The sequence below is a fragment of the Oncorhynchus gorbuscha genome, unplaced genomic scaffold, assembly GCF_021184085.1.
Source record: "Oncorhynchus gorbuscha isolate QuinsamMale2020 ecotype Even-year unplaced genomic scaffold, OgorEven_v1.0 Un_scaffold_1626, whole genome shotgun sequence".
Classification (NCBI taxonomy): domain Eukaryota; kingdom Metazoa; phylum Chordata; class Actinopteri; order Salmoniformes; family Salmonidae; genus Oncorhynchus; species Oncorhynchus gorbuscha.
Window position 1 is genome coordinate 1 of NW_025746352.1, and position 13,131 is coordinate 13,131.

General features: G+C 44.0%; 1 pseudogene; it reads left to right on the forward strand.

Annotated features, from left to right (window-relative positions):
• The first annotated feature begins 6,994 nt into the window (after nt 1-6,994).
• On the forward strand, nt 6,995-11,429 carry LOC124023557 (annotated as a pseudogene).
• Nucleotides 11,430-13,131: the final 1,702 nt, after the last annotated feature.

Below are 13,131 nucleotides of genomic sequence, written 5' to 3' on the forward strand. Positions count from 1 at the left end.
GATCCTGAGAGGAGTGTTGTGAGTAGTATATCTGTACCAGTACAGAGGGAGGGATCCTGAGAGGAGTGTTGTCAGTAGTAGATCTGTACCAGTACAGAGGGAGGGATCCTGAGAGGAGTGTTGTGAGTAGTATATCTGTACCAGTACAGAGGAGGGATCCTGAGAGGAGTGTTGTGAGTAGTAGATCTGTACCAGTACAGAGGGAGGGATCCTGAGAGGAGTGTTGTGAGTAGTAGATCTGTACCAGTACAGAGGGAGGGATCCTGAGAGGAGTGTTGTCAGCAGTATATCTGTACCAGTACAGAGGGAGGGATCCTGAGAGGAGTGTTGTGAGTAGTATATCTGTACCAGTACAGAGGGAGGGATCCTGAGAGGAGTGTTGTGAGTAGTATATCTGTACCAGTACAGAGGGAGGGATCCTGAGAGGAGTGTTGTGAGTAGTAGATCTGTACCAGTACAGAGGGAGGGATCCTGAGAGGAGTGTTGTGAGTAGTATATCTGTACCAGTACAGAGGGAGGGATCCTGAGAGGAGTGTTGTGAGTAGTAGATCTGTACCAGTACAGAGGGAGGGATCCTGAGAGGAGTGTTGTGAGTAGTAGATCTGTACCAGTACAGAGGGAGGGATCCTGAGAGGAGTGTTGTCAGCAGTATATCTGTACCAGTACAGAGGGAGGGATCCTGAGAGGAGTGTTGTGAGTAGTATATCTGTACCAGTACAGAGGAGGGATCCTGAGAGGAGTGTTGTGAGTGATAGATCTGTACCAGTACAGAGGGAGGGATCCTGAGAGGAGTGTTGTGAGTAGTAGATCTGTACCAGTACAGAGGGAGGGATCCTGAGAGGAGTGTTGTGAGTAGTATATCTGTACCAGTACAGAGGAGGGATCCTGAGAGGAGTGTTGTGAGTAGTATATCTGTACCAGTACAGAGGAGGGATCCTGAGAGGAGTGTTGTGAGTAGTAGATCTGTACCAGTACAGAGGGAGGATCCTGAGAGGAGTGTTGTCAGTAGTATATCTGTACCAGTACAGAGGGAGGGATCCTGAGAGGAGTGTTGTGAGTAGTAGATCTGTACCAGTACAGAGGGAGGGATCCTGAGAGGAGTGTTGTGAGTAGTAGATCTGTACCAGTACAGAGGAGGGATCCCTGAGAGGAGTGTTGTGAGTAGTATATCTGTACCAGTACAGAGGGAGGGATCCTGAGAGGAGTGTTGTGAGTAGTAGATCTGTACCAGTACAGAGGAGGGATCCTGAGAGGAGTGTTGTGAGTAGTATATCTGTACCAGTACAGAGGGAGGGATCCTGAGAGGAGTGTTGTGAGTAGTATATCTGTACCAGTACAGAGGAGGGATCCTGAGAGGAGTGTTGTGAGTAGTATATCTGTACCAGTACAGAGGAGGGATCCTGAGAGGAGTGTTGTCAGTAGTAGATCTGTACCAGTACAGAGGAGGGATCCTGAGAGGAGTGTTGTGAGTAGTATATCTGTACCAGTACAGAGGAGGGATCCTGAGAGGAGTGTTGTGAGTAGTATATCTGTACCAGTACAGAGGGAGGATCCTGAGAGGAGTGTTGTGAGTAGTAGATCTGTACCAGTACAGAGGGAGGGATCCTGAGAGGAGTGTTGTGAGTAGTATATCTGTACCAGTACAGAGGGAGGGATCCTGAGAGGAGTGTTGTGAGTAGTAGATCTGTACCAGTACAGAGGGAGGGATCCTGAGAGGAGTGTTGTGAGTAGTAGATCTGTACCAGTACAGAGGGAGGGATCCTGAGAGGAGTGTTGTCAGCAGTATATCTGTACCAGTACAGAGGGAGGGATCCTGAGAGGAGTGTTGTGAGTAGTATATCTGTACCAGTACAGAGGGAGGGATCCTGAGAGGAGTGTTGTCAGTAGTATATCTGTACCAGTACAGAGGAGGGATCCTGAGAGGAGTGTTGTGAGTAGTAGATCTGTACCAGTACAGAGGAGGGATCCTGAGAGGAGTGTTGTGAGTAGTAGATCTGTACCAGTACAGAGGAGGGATCCTGAGAGGAGTGTTGTGAGTAGTAGATCTGTACCAGTACAGAGGGAGGATCCTAGTATATCTGTACCAGTACAGAGGGAGGGATCCTGAGAGGAGTGTTGTGAGTAGTAGATCTGTACCAGTACAGAGGGAGGGATCCTGAGAGGAGTGTTGTCAGTAGTATATCTGTACCAGTACAGAGGGAGGGATCCTGAGAGGAGTGTTGTGAGTAGTAGATCTGTACCAGTACAGAGGAGGGATCCTGAGAGGAGTGTTGTGAGTAGTAGATCTGTACCAGTACAGAGGGAGGGATCCTGAGAGGAGTGTTGTCAGTAGTATATCTGTACCAGTACAGAGGGAGGGATCCTGAGAGGAGTGTTGTGAGTAGTAGATCTGTACCAGTACAGAGGGAGGGATCCTGAGAGGAGTGTTGTGAGTAGTAGATCTGTACCAGTACAGAGGGAGGGATCCTGAGAGGAGTGTTGTGAGTAGTAGATCTGTACCAGTACAGAGGGAGGGATCCTGAGAGGAGTGTTGTCAGTAGTATATCTGTACCAGTACAGAGGGAGGGATCCTGAGAGGAGTGTTGTGAGTAGTAGATCTGTACCAGTACAGAGGGAGGGATCCTGAGAGGAGTGTTGTGAGTAGTAGATCTGTACCAGTACAGAGGGAGGGATCCTGAGAGGAGTGTTGTGAGTAGTATATCTGTACCAGTACAGAGGGAGGGATCCTGAGAGGAGTGTTGTCAGTAGTAGATCTGTACCAGTACAGAGGGAGGGATCCTGAGAGGAGTGTTGTGAGTAGTAGATCTGTACCAGTACAGAGAGAGGGATCCTGAGAGGAGTGTTGTGAGTAGTAGATCTGTACCAGTACAGAGGGAGGGATCCTGAGAGGAGTGTTGTGAGTAGTAGATCTGTACCAGTACAGAGGGAGGGATCCTGAGAGGAGTGTTGTGAGTAGTAGATCTGTACCAGTACAGAGGGAGGGATCCTGAGAGGAGTGTTGTGAGTAGTATATCTGTACCAGTACAGAGGGAGGGATCCTGAGAGGAGTGTTGTCAGTAGTAGATCTGTACCAGTACAGAGGGAGGGATCCTGAGAGGAGTGTTGTGAGTAGTAGATCTGTACCAGTACAGAGGGAGGGATCCTGAGAGGAGTGTTGTGAGTAGTAGATCTGTACCAGTACAGAGGGAGGGATCCTGAGAGGAGTGTTGTGAGTAGTAGATCTGTACCAGTACAGAGGGAGGGATCCTGAGAGGAGTGTTGTCAGTAGTATATCTGTACCAGTACAGAGGGAGGGATCCTGAGAGGAGTGTTGTGAGTAGTAGATCTGTACCAGTACAGAGGGAGGGATCCTGAGAGGAGTGTTGTCAGTAGTATATCTGTACCAGTACAGAGGGAGGGATCCTGAGAGGAGTGTTGTGAGTAGTAGATCTGTACCAGTATAGAGGGAGGGATCCTGAGAGGAGTGTTGTCAGTAGTATATCTGTACCAGTACAGAGGGAGGGATCCTGAGAGGAGTTGTGGGAGTAGTAGATCTGTACCAGTACAGAGGGAGGGATCCTGAGAGGAGTGTTGTCAGTAGTATATCTGTACCAGAACAGAGGGAGGGATCCTGAGAGGAGTGTTGTCAGTAGTATATCTGTACCAGAACAGAGGGAGGGATCCTGAGAGGAGTTGTGGGAGTAGTAGATCTGTACCAGAACAGAGGGAGGGATCCTGAGAGGAGTGGTGGGAGTAGTAGATCTGTACCAGAACAGAGGGGTCTGTTCACAAACAGACCCCACAGAGCCCCAGGACAGCAACACAATTAGACCCAACCTAATCATGAGAAAACAAAAAGATAATTACTTGACACATTGGAAAGATTTAACAAAAAAACAGAGCAAACTAGAATGCTATTTAGCTCTAAACAGAGAGTACCCAGTGGCAGAATACCTGACCACTGTGACTGACCCAAATTTAAGGAAAGCTTTGACTATGTACAGACTCAGTGAGCATAGCCTTGCTATTGAGAAAGGCCGCCGTAGGCAGACATGGCTCTCAAGAGAAGACAGGCTATGTGGACACTGCCCACAAAATGAGGTGGAAACTGAGCTGCACTTCCTGACCTTCTGCCCAATGTATGACCATATTAGAGACACATATTTCCCTCAGATTACACAGATCCACAAAGAATTTGAAAACAAACCCAATTTTGATAAACTCCCATGTACATAATGACATTTGTAATGTCTTCATTCTTTTGAAACTTCTGTATGTGTAATGTTTAATGTTGATTTGTATTGTTTATTTCACTTTTGTATATTATCTACCTCAGTTGCTTTGGCAATGTTAAGACATGTTTCCCACGCCAATAAAGCCCCTTGAATTGAATTGAGTTGGCTCGGCCCTCCCTCACGCATCTTTGGTTCATTGGTTACGTGTCTGATTGACAGGAGCAACAGGTGAGGCTGTTAGTCTAAGGCAGGGGTCCCCAAACTTTTTCCTGTGAGGGCCACATAACTTTTCCCTTCTCTGATGGGGGGCCGGTGTCAGTTTGTAACAGAAAAAGTGTGACGATCGTAGGGGAGCTTAAAAAATGTATTGTTTTCCAGAAAGCCACACATAACCAAATAACCCTTTCCAGGTTCTTTACAGAAAAAAAGTCAGGAAACAAATAATAACACTAATGAAATAAATAATAACTAAATAACCCTCTCAGTTCTTCACAGAAAAAACAGGAAATAAATAATAACTAAATAACTCTGGGTTCTTCATAGAAAAAAAGCCATGGAACATTAACTTTCTGTCGTGCCATGCACAATCTTAACAGATAAAAGTTCAGCTCAGTTGTCAGAGCAGAATCTCTCTGACACATATGAGCAGTCTCTTAAAGTTCTTGTGTTCCTTCCTTATAATCCTTTTGTAGGTTCCAGTAGGCTTGTAGACACCGCTGTTTGCAGCTCTCTCTCATCAACTTCCCTGTGAAAACCACAAAAGAAGCAGGTTGAGACACTGAACTAAGTGATACAGCACCTACACAGCACAATACATTTCACTACCAGTATGGTTGTAAAGATGGATTTTATCCCAGTAGATTTTATTATGATTATATTTGTTTATGCTCAGAATGACTCATTCAAGTCAGAAAAGTGAGCTTACCTATGTATGTTCATCAGTGTGAACTGTGGGCCTGCATCTGGCTGGTGAGAAGTTGAATATCAGGTTCCATTCTAGTTACAGCCAGTCTCAAGCACTGATGCAAATGTTCATCTGTCAATCTTGATCTCATCGGGGTTTTCAGCAGTTTCATGCGAGAAAGGGTTTTCTCGCAGATATACGTGCTGCCAAAAACTGTGGACATTTTCATTGCGTGTTTTTTGATGTTTGGATATGTGTCGTTTGGGAGGGCGGCATAGAAGTCAATGAGACTGTTGGGCTTGAATGAGTCTTTCAGAACATCACAGTTCTGTAACTCAGCCAACTCAAACTGATATGAAGGCTGGGCTTCATCAATGTCGGCAACAAAGGGGTTCTGAAAAAGACGGATTTCTTTTGCATGAACATGTAGTTCACTGAATCGCACACCGAACTCCGCCTTCAGCATTTCCAGTGCTTCCACGCACTTTTGAGCTGGGAACGGGACCGCTGGGTTCTCTGTCGACAGGTTTTGGGTAGCAGGAAGATGGACGAAGTTGCGCTTTTTCACTTGTTCCAAAAGCAGCGCTAATTTCACCTCAAATGCTTTTATGTGTGAATACATGTCGCAAATGAGTTTCCCCTCCCCTTGTAGCTGCAAGTTAAGGCTGTTAAGTATTTCTGTCACGTCTGTTAAAAATGCGAGGTGCCATTTCCATTCTGGGTCGATCAGCTCTGGGACCGTTTTGTCTTTTAAATGAAGAAATGCGTTAATTTCGGGTAGCAGCTCGTAAAAACGCCTCAAAACTCTGCCCCGGCTCAGCCATCGGACCTCTGTGTAGTACAGCACATCTCCGTGTGTAGACTCCAGTTCAGACAGGAATTCTTGGAACTGCCTGTGTTCAAGTCCCTTTGCTCTGATGAAGTTTATGCACGACACCACAACCTTCATTACAGAATCCCACGTCAACACTTTGCAGCACAGTGCTTGCTGGTGAATTAGGCAGTGGACTCGTAGCGGGGCGGTGAGACCCCTTTTTTCCAACTCCCGGTTCATGCGTCCTATTAGACAGCGAGTTTCGCCCACCATGCTAGGAGCCCCGTCAGTCGTGATGCTAGCTAGCTTTGACCAGTCCAGGTCCAACTTCTCCATGGTTTGGCACACTTTGTCAAAAATATCCTCTCCCGTTGTAGTCCCTTTGAGACTTTGGAGGGCTGCCAGCTCCTCGCATATCTCAAAGTTTGCGCTAACTCCACGAATAAAAATGAGCAGTTGCGCTGTGTCTTGCACGTCCGTGCTCTCATCCAGTGCTAATGAAAAAAGTCTAATTCTTTCGTCTTCTGCTGCAGCTGGGCATATACATTACTCCCGATTTCTTCAACGCGTCTGGTGATTGTACTCGCCCACAGACTTACGGCATTAAATGCATCTTTCTTCTCGGGACACACCTCCTCCGCGACAGCATCCATACATTTCTTAACAAACTCTCCGTCAGTGAAAGGCTTACCGCTTCTTGCTATCAGTTTAGCAACCCGAAAGCTGGCCCGAACGGATGCCTGGTTCAGCTGAGCTTGGCGTACAAATGTATTCTGCTGAGATAGTAGTCCACTTTTTAGCTTTGAGAGTTTGTCTGCTCGTATTTGGCCATGCAAGCTATCGTACTTGTCTTTGTGACGGGATTCATAGTGTCGGCGAAGATTGTATTCTTTGGATACCGCCACCGTCTCTTGACAGATGAGACAAACAGCCTTTTCTTTGCATTGACCAAAAACATAATCGTTTGTCCACTGCAGGTTAAATACCCTGCATTCTGAATCAATTTTTCTCTTACCTAACCTTTTCGCCATTATTCCGTTCTCTCTTTGACAGGGCCGGGCCTATGATTTTTTTTCTGGAGGCCAAATAGGAAAAAAATTCGATAGCGTCTCTGGTATTGTTCAGAGGGCCGGGCCAAATGTGCTGACGGGCCGTGGGCCGTAGTTTGGTGACCACTGGTCTAAGCACAGTCAGAACGAAAGTATGCGCTTGAGCATTTAGGCCTATATTGTAAAAATAAATCGTTATTTGAATTAGTTAATTATATTAATTTAAATCTTTGGATTATTATGTTATTTTAAAAATATTTTTATAAATAGATTGGGCGCTTCTGATATGCTCTTAGAGCCGACTCGTTCGCGAACGACCCATCACTAATACTCGCGGTTTGACTGGAACAACAAACTGTTCATCAACACAGGTCGGAGAAGCCGAAGATTCCACCGGAAGTAGCATTATTGTTTACAGCAGTTAGCTAAGGTGTTAGCTAGTTAGCAAAGTAGCTACCGGTAGATATATCTAGCTAACATAAAAGAGGGTGAGTAAACGTGTGCTAACACAACACATTTGGTTTTACACAGTTCATTGTTTACTTTCAAATCAGTATGTATTTCATGCGTGTGGAAAATGTCCGTTACCTAGCTAACGTTATTAAACTAATGTAACTAGCTAGTAAACACGGGGTTAGCTAGCTAGTGTTATCTATGTAGCTAACGTTAGCTAGCTAGAGTTCTTTATGCATAATTTGACTAATAACAATAGGTTTTTGCTCTAGCGCAGTACTAACACATCTGGGCTTGATGATTTGATGAATTAGCTAGCTAACATCTGGGGCAGAAATAAAGCCTGCAGTGTGCACATACTTCAGGTCCCTGGATCAGAATGGAATACACCACTAGCTAATATCACATTTTATTGGTCACATACACATGGTTAGCAGATGTTATTGCGAGTGTAGCGAAATGCTTAGCCCAGCTAGCTTTATATTCTAGTAATACAATGGAAATTCTGAAATACATGTAAGTTTTGCATGCCGTTGCACCATCACCCCCCACTTGTTCAGAGGATGAGCAGCTCGGAGGAGGTGTCCTGGATCTCCTGGTTCTGTGGCCTGAGGGGGAATGAGTTTTTCTGTGAGGTGAGTAGATAGCTAGTTATGTCAGAACATCAAAGAATGAGAAGGACAGACAGGGGAAATACTGTTGCTCTGACTTAGCCAACTGTTTGTGAAGTTAGTTGATCATTTGAAATACAGACTGAACTGTTACAACTACCAGCCAAATATACCCAAAACACAGATGGAGAATTCCATGTGAAAGAGGACCAAAATACAGTGTTTAAAGTCGTGGGGTGGTTTTGTATTGGTGCCATAGTGTGTAACCGTGACATAAGCTTGTTATGGCGTGGTGGAAGCTTCAGATATTCCAGCACAGTGCACCGTGTAGGCTACGCTACGTTGCTTAATTCTACCTTTAACTCTCCTGCTTGTCTTAATTGCCAATACTGAAGTAATCCCTTTAACCTGTTATGCAATTGACCAACCTTGGCCAATTCATAAAGAGTAGTAGACTGTGTTTGGCAGCTGAAAACTACTAACCATGTTGATCCATTCCACTTTACCAGGTTGATGAGGACTACATTCAGGACAAGTTTAACCTGACAGGGCTCAATGAGCAGGTGCCTCACTACCGCCAGGCCCTTGACATGATCCTGGACCTGGAACCAGGTGAGCTCATCACTACACCGTCTGGCATGACTTCACACTGACGCTTCCTAAAGGCTAATTTATCACTTCTGTTTGTATTTACAAGTGCCTTTCAAAAGACACAAGGACACAGTACTGTGACTACATACTTTGATTCAGTGCATCTATAGGTTGAAGTCTACCTTGTGTTGATCAGAAAGCCTGACTTATGTGTGTGTATAAAGACAGGAAAGACCTGCAGATGTTATAATGCTGCCTCCCAGTGCTTTATTCATGCATCATGTCACTATAGGCTTCTGTGTACCTTGTGTGTTGATCTGAAAGCCTCACTGTCATGTCTGTCTGTCAGATGAGGAGTTGGAGGACAACCCCAACCAGAGTGACCTGATAGAGCAGGCAGCAGAGATGCTGTACGGGCTGATCCACGCACGCTACATCCTCACCAACAGAGGCATCGCTCAGATGGTAGTAAACCCTAGATCTGTATATATTGTTCTGGAGTTTGGATAATCTCTATATCAGTGGTCTCCAACAGGTAGACTGTGAGCTACCAGTAGCTCGCAGCCCACCTAGGAGTAGCTCGCCAATCAATTCTGAAATTACATGCATTTTCTTCATGTGTTCCGTGGCAAACTGTCATAAATGTAAAGCTCCCGGCTATCAAAGCCACAGTGACATTGTCCAACCCCTAGTTAGCCACTATTGGCTTAAAAAGCCACGCGTAACACAATCTGCCAATTTAATTTCCAGCAATATTGCCCCTGTCTGTTTAGGGCGCTCATTTGTCTGAGTCTGTGTGTAGCTAGATGGCGACCGGAAGTCTTTTGGGTAGACTGAAAAAACGTTCAATCAAATGCATATTGCAAAGTAGGCTTATCTGACAACTATCATGATGATTATTTGTATCAATGAGGTGCTGATTTGTTTTGCAAACTCTGTCATGACGTGCTGCAGCAATAGGTAACAGCAGCAACATCGCTAGACTGACACATTCCTCTCTTGCGAGATGTGCAATTAAAGGGTACATTACACTCAAATGAAAATGTTTGTTTTTTTCCTAGACCTCAAAGGGTCTTCATGTGATTTTAAGCTTTGACATGGACTCAGAACATCCATTTTCCATTTTTCTCTATGAAGAATTGTAACATTGAGCAAATGTAAAAATGAAAAATAAATCCCAAACCAGGAGAAATATAACAGTGAAAAGAGAATTCAGGAACATTTTAGTGGGCCCACTTAGTTGTCTATTAACTGTTATTTTGCCAGGTATATTGACAAAACAACTATTTGAAAGCTATAAAATAAAAATGTAGCTTGTGACATGCTTCATTTTTTTGTTTTAAGTAGCTCGTGCTGAAAAAGTTTGGAGACCCCTATTCTAAATTCTACCTGTCCGTTTATGTAGTTAGTTTGGCCTTCTTGGACTAGCTGTGTGACCATGTTACACACTGAAATAGTTTTTGGTTTGCAGCTGGATAAGTACCAACAAGGGGACTTTGGCTATTGCCCAAGAGTGTACTGTGAGAATCAACCCATGCTTCCTATTGGTGAGTTTGACTTTAATGTATTCATACTCCTGTTCACTTACAGAACATACCTCTTCTCTTTTCATGGAATTGAACCATTTATCTCCAGTCACATTTTGAACTATATCACAGATTGTCAGCAGTATTTCACACAGGTCTGAGGGAATCTTCAAAAAGATTACTCTTGCTTGCACAGTAAATATATTTGATCAATATTTAATTGCCAGCTGACAGCAGAATAGATGTCTGTGCCCTCAGCGGTGTTACATAATGTTGATCTCTCCTCTCCCATAGGTCTGTCAGACATCCCAGGTGAGGCGATGGTGAAGCTGTATTGTCCAAAGTGCATGGATGTGTACACCCCCAAGTCCTCCCGGCACCACCACACGGACGGGGCCTACTTTGGGACAGGCTTCCCCACATGCTATTTATGGTGCACCCAGAGTACCGGCCAAAACGACCTGCCAACCAGTTTGTGCCAAGGTTTATTTCTATAATTATCTTTATCTTTGCAAATTCATCAAGATGCTTGGTTTACCCCATTTGATTTGTTCGAGTTATTACTTAATTCATGTTCAGCTGGGAACTGTAACAAAAACCATTTGCTTGATTTGAAGATGACATTTTTTTCCCTCGGTAAGGAGATTGAGACACGTTAGCATAATGGCAGCCTTCTACAATCCACACTGTTATTGTGTTGTAATATTTAGTTGTTGTTTTTCCTCAGGCTATATGGCTTCAAGATCCACCCCATGGCTTATCAACTCCAACTCCAGGCTGCCTCCAGCTTCAAGAGTCCTGTGAAGGCTATTCGCTAGAACTTACACACCCGGCCGGGAAAGAGACATTTTGACTTGGTTGGAATGAAAGCAGTGGATTATGTAGCTCAATAAAGGCTTGTTAAAAACACATTCTGACAGATACAATACATACATGTAGATCAGGGATGGGAAACTCCAGTCATCGTAGGTCGCAGTATTACCCCATTCATAGCAAACACAGCTGATTCAACACATTGTATTCTAAACTGATGATCATGATGAGTTAATTATTGAGTCAGGTGTGTTAGCTGCAGCAAAAATATGGCACCAATCAGGCCCCAGAAGGACTGGAGTTGACCATCCCTGATGTAGTTAGATGTCTACGTCCGGACCAGGCCATCATCTGTTACACAGGATGCTCCCTCTGTGCTTTAGCCGATCATAACCCTACTGACTACAATCGTGCAACTCTTCCCCTCTCCTTGACAGGACCCAATCTTTCAAACCTTTTTCAGTTTGGCTCGCTAAGGCAGGGTTTTCCAAACTCAGTCCTGAGGCCCCCTCAGGTGCTCGTTTGGTTTTTGCCCAATTCTGATCTTTTGCCCACGTATTGTCAAGAGCTGATGTGATTGGTCAGAGTTGGGCAGCGTGTGTGAGCACATCCTAATACCTGTTGTCACACTACCATGCTGACCTGCACAGTGTTGGGCTGGCTCAGAAACATTCTCTACATGGTTGCCTTTCCCGCATGGTTCCATTACCGAGGGTGGACACAACTTAGCAGTGTGAAAAGGCTGATATAAAACGATCTTCAATGATTGTTCATATCCAGATGATTGGCTGAGAATCCAATTAACAACCAGTTTGATATAGATTCCCTAGAGAATGGATGCTGCACAAATTAAATTTAAGACAAGAGTTTATTAGATGTATAAGATATGTTCTCAGGGTGAATGGCAACATGGGTTTGCTTTGTGCTGACATAAAATACCAGTGCTGGGACACTGTCCCAAAGTGAAGATGTTTGGGCCACTTAAGCCATCATTAGTTGTGAACATGTCCATGACAGCAGAGTTGTCTCTTGACTGGACAATGAGACGCATGGTTTCTCTTGCATTGGTCTGTTACAATATTAAGTGGTATTGAACACACAGGTGGATGTCTTTCATGTTGATAACCTATAGCTACAACCAGTTTACATTATGGTACTACATTTTACATTAATAATGTTTTTCTTTCAGTCTACAATTCCAGTGGTAATGCTATTAATTGATTTTCTGAAGTCTGTATGGAAGCATCTGGAATTAAGAGTTTTTAATAAAATTGTGTTTCTTACAATTCTATTGGTCACCTTTTATTGAAACATGTTCTTACTGTGACTGAAATCCTGCTCAGACAGACACTACACACCACTTGATAATTCATCCTGATTTTATTTCATTTTAAATGTCACAAAAGCAATACGTTTACATATCTAAAAGCGAAGGCTTCCGCTGAGATTCTAGTTTATGCCCTCAAGATCCTTCTAGCTAATAGTTTGTGCCACCTTCACAAACTTCTTCAGAGGGGAAGAAAGGTCTGCTACCAATTGTCATTCTTAAAAGGGTTCTCATACAAGTATCTTTATCTGATCTACAAAAGGACAGGGTACAGCAACTGGTAGAGGAATCTACTCTAAAACAAGTGGTAAGAAAGATGTACAAACTAGATGATTATTATGAATGTGACTATGTCTAAAAGCCTGCAAACAGGCTCGTGTTTTAAACATCCCAGTACAAAGAATCACATGAAACAGTCTCTACTTTACAAAGAAATGATGGTAGAACATGTACAAAAGGACTAAATATGTTCCCCTGTATGAAAGAAAAGCCACATACACTGGGACAGCTGCCTTTTGATAGTGATACGTACATCTTGCACAGGAACTACTGTGTTTAAGAGCTGAGAATCATTTGGACCCATCTGCAGGGCTAGAATGTACATCAAGACTGAACATTCTTCATACAATCATATACAGAAGGGTTTTGTCCTGCAGTATTGATAAAGACATACAACCTGAGAAACAGACTAAAGCATTGTTTCATCGAATCAACAACAACAGGTTTGAAAATCAATCACGTTTCTATCTAAAATCATTTTCAGGGACAAAACACGGCGGGACTTTCCATTGCTCTCACATCAGACTGCATGGGGCAGTCCTAGAGGTCA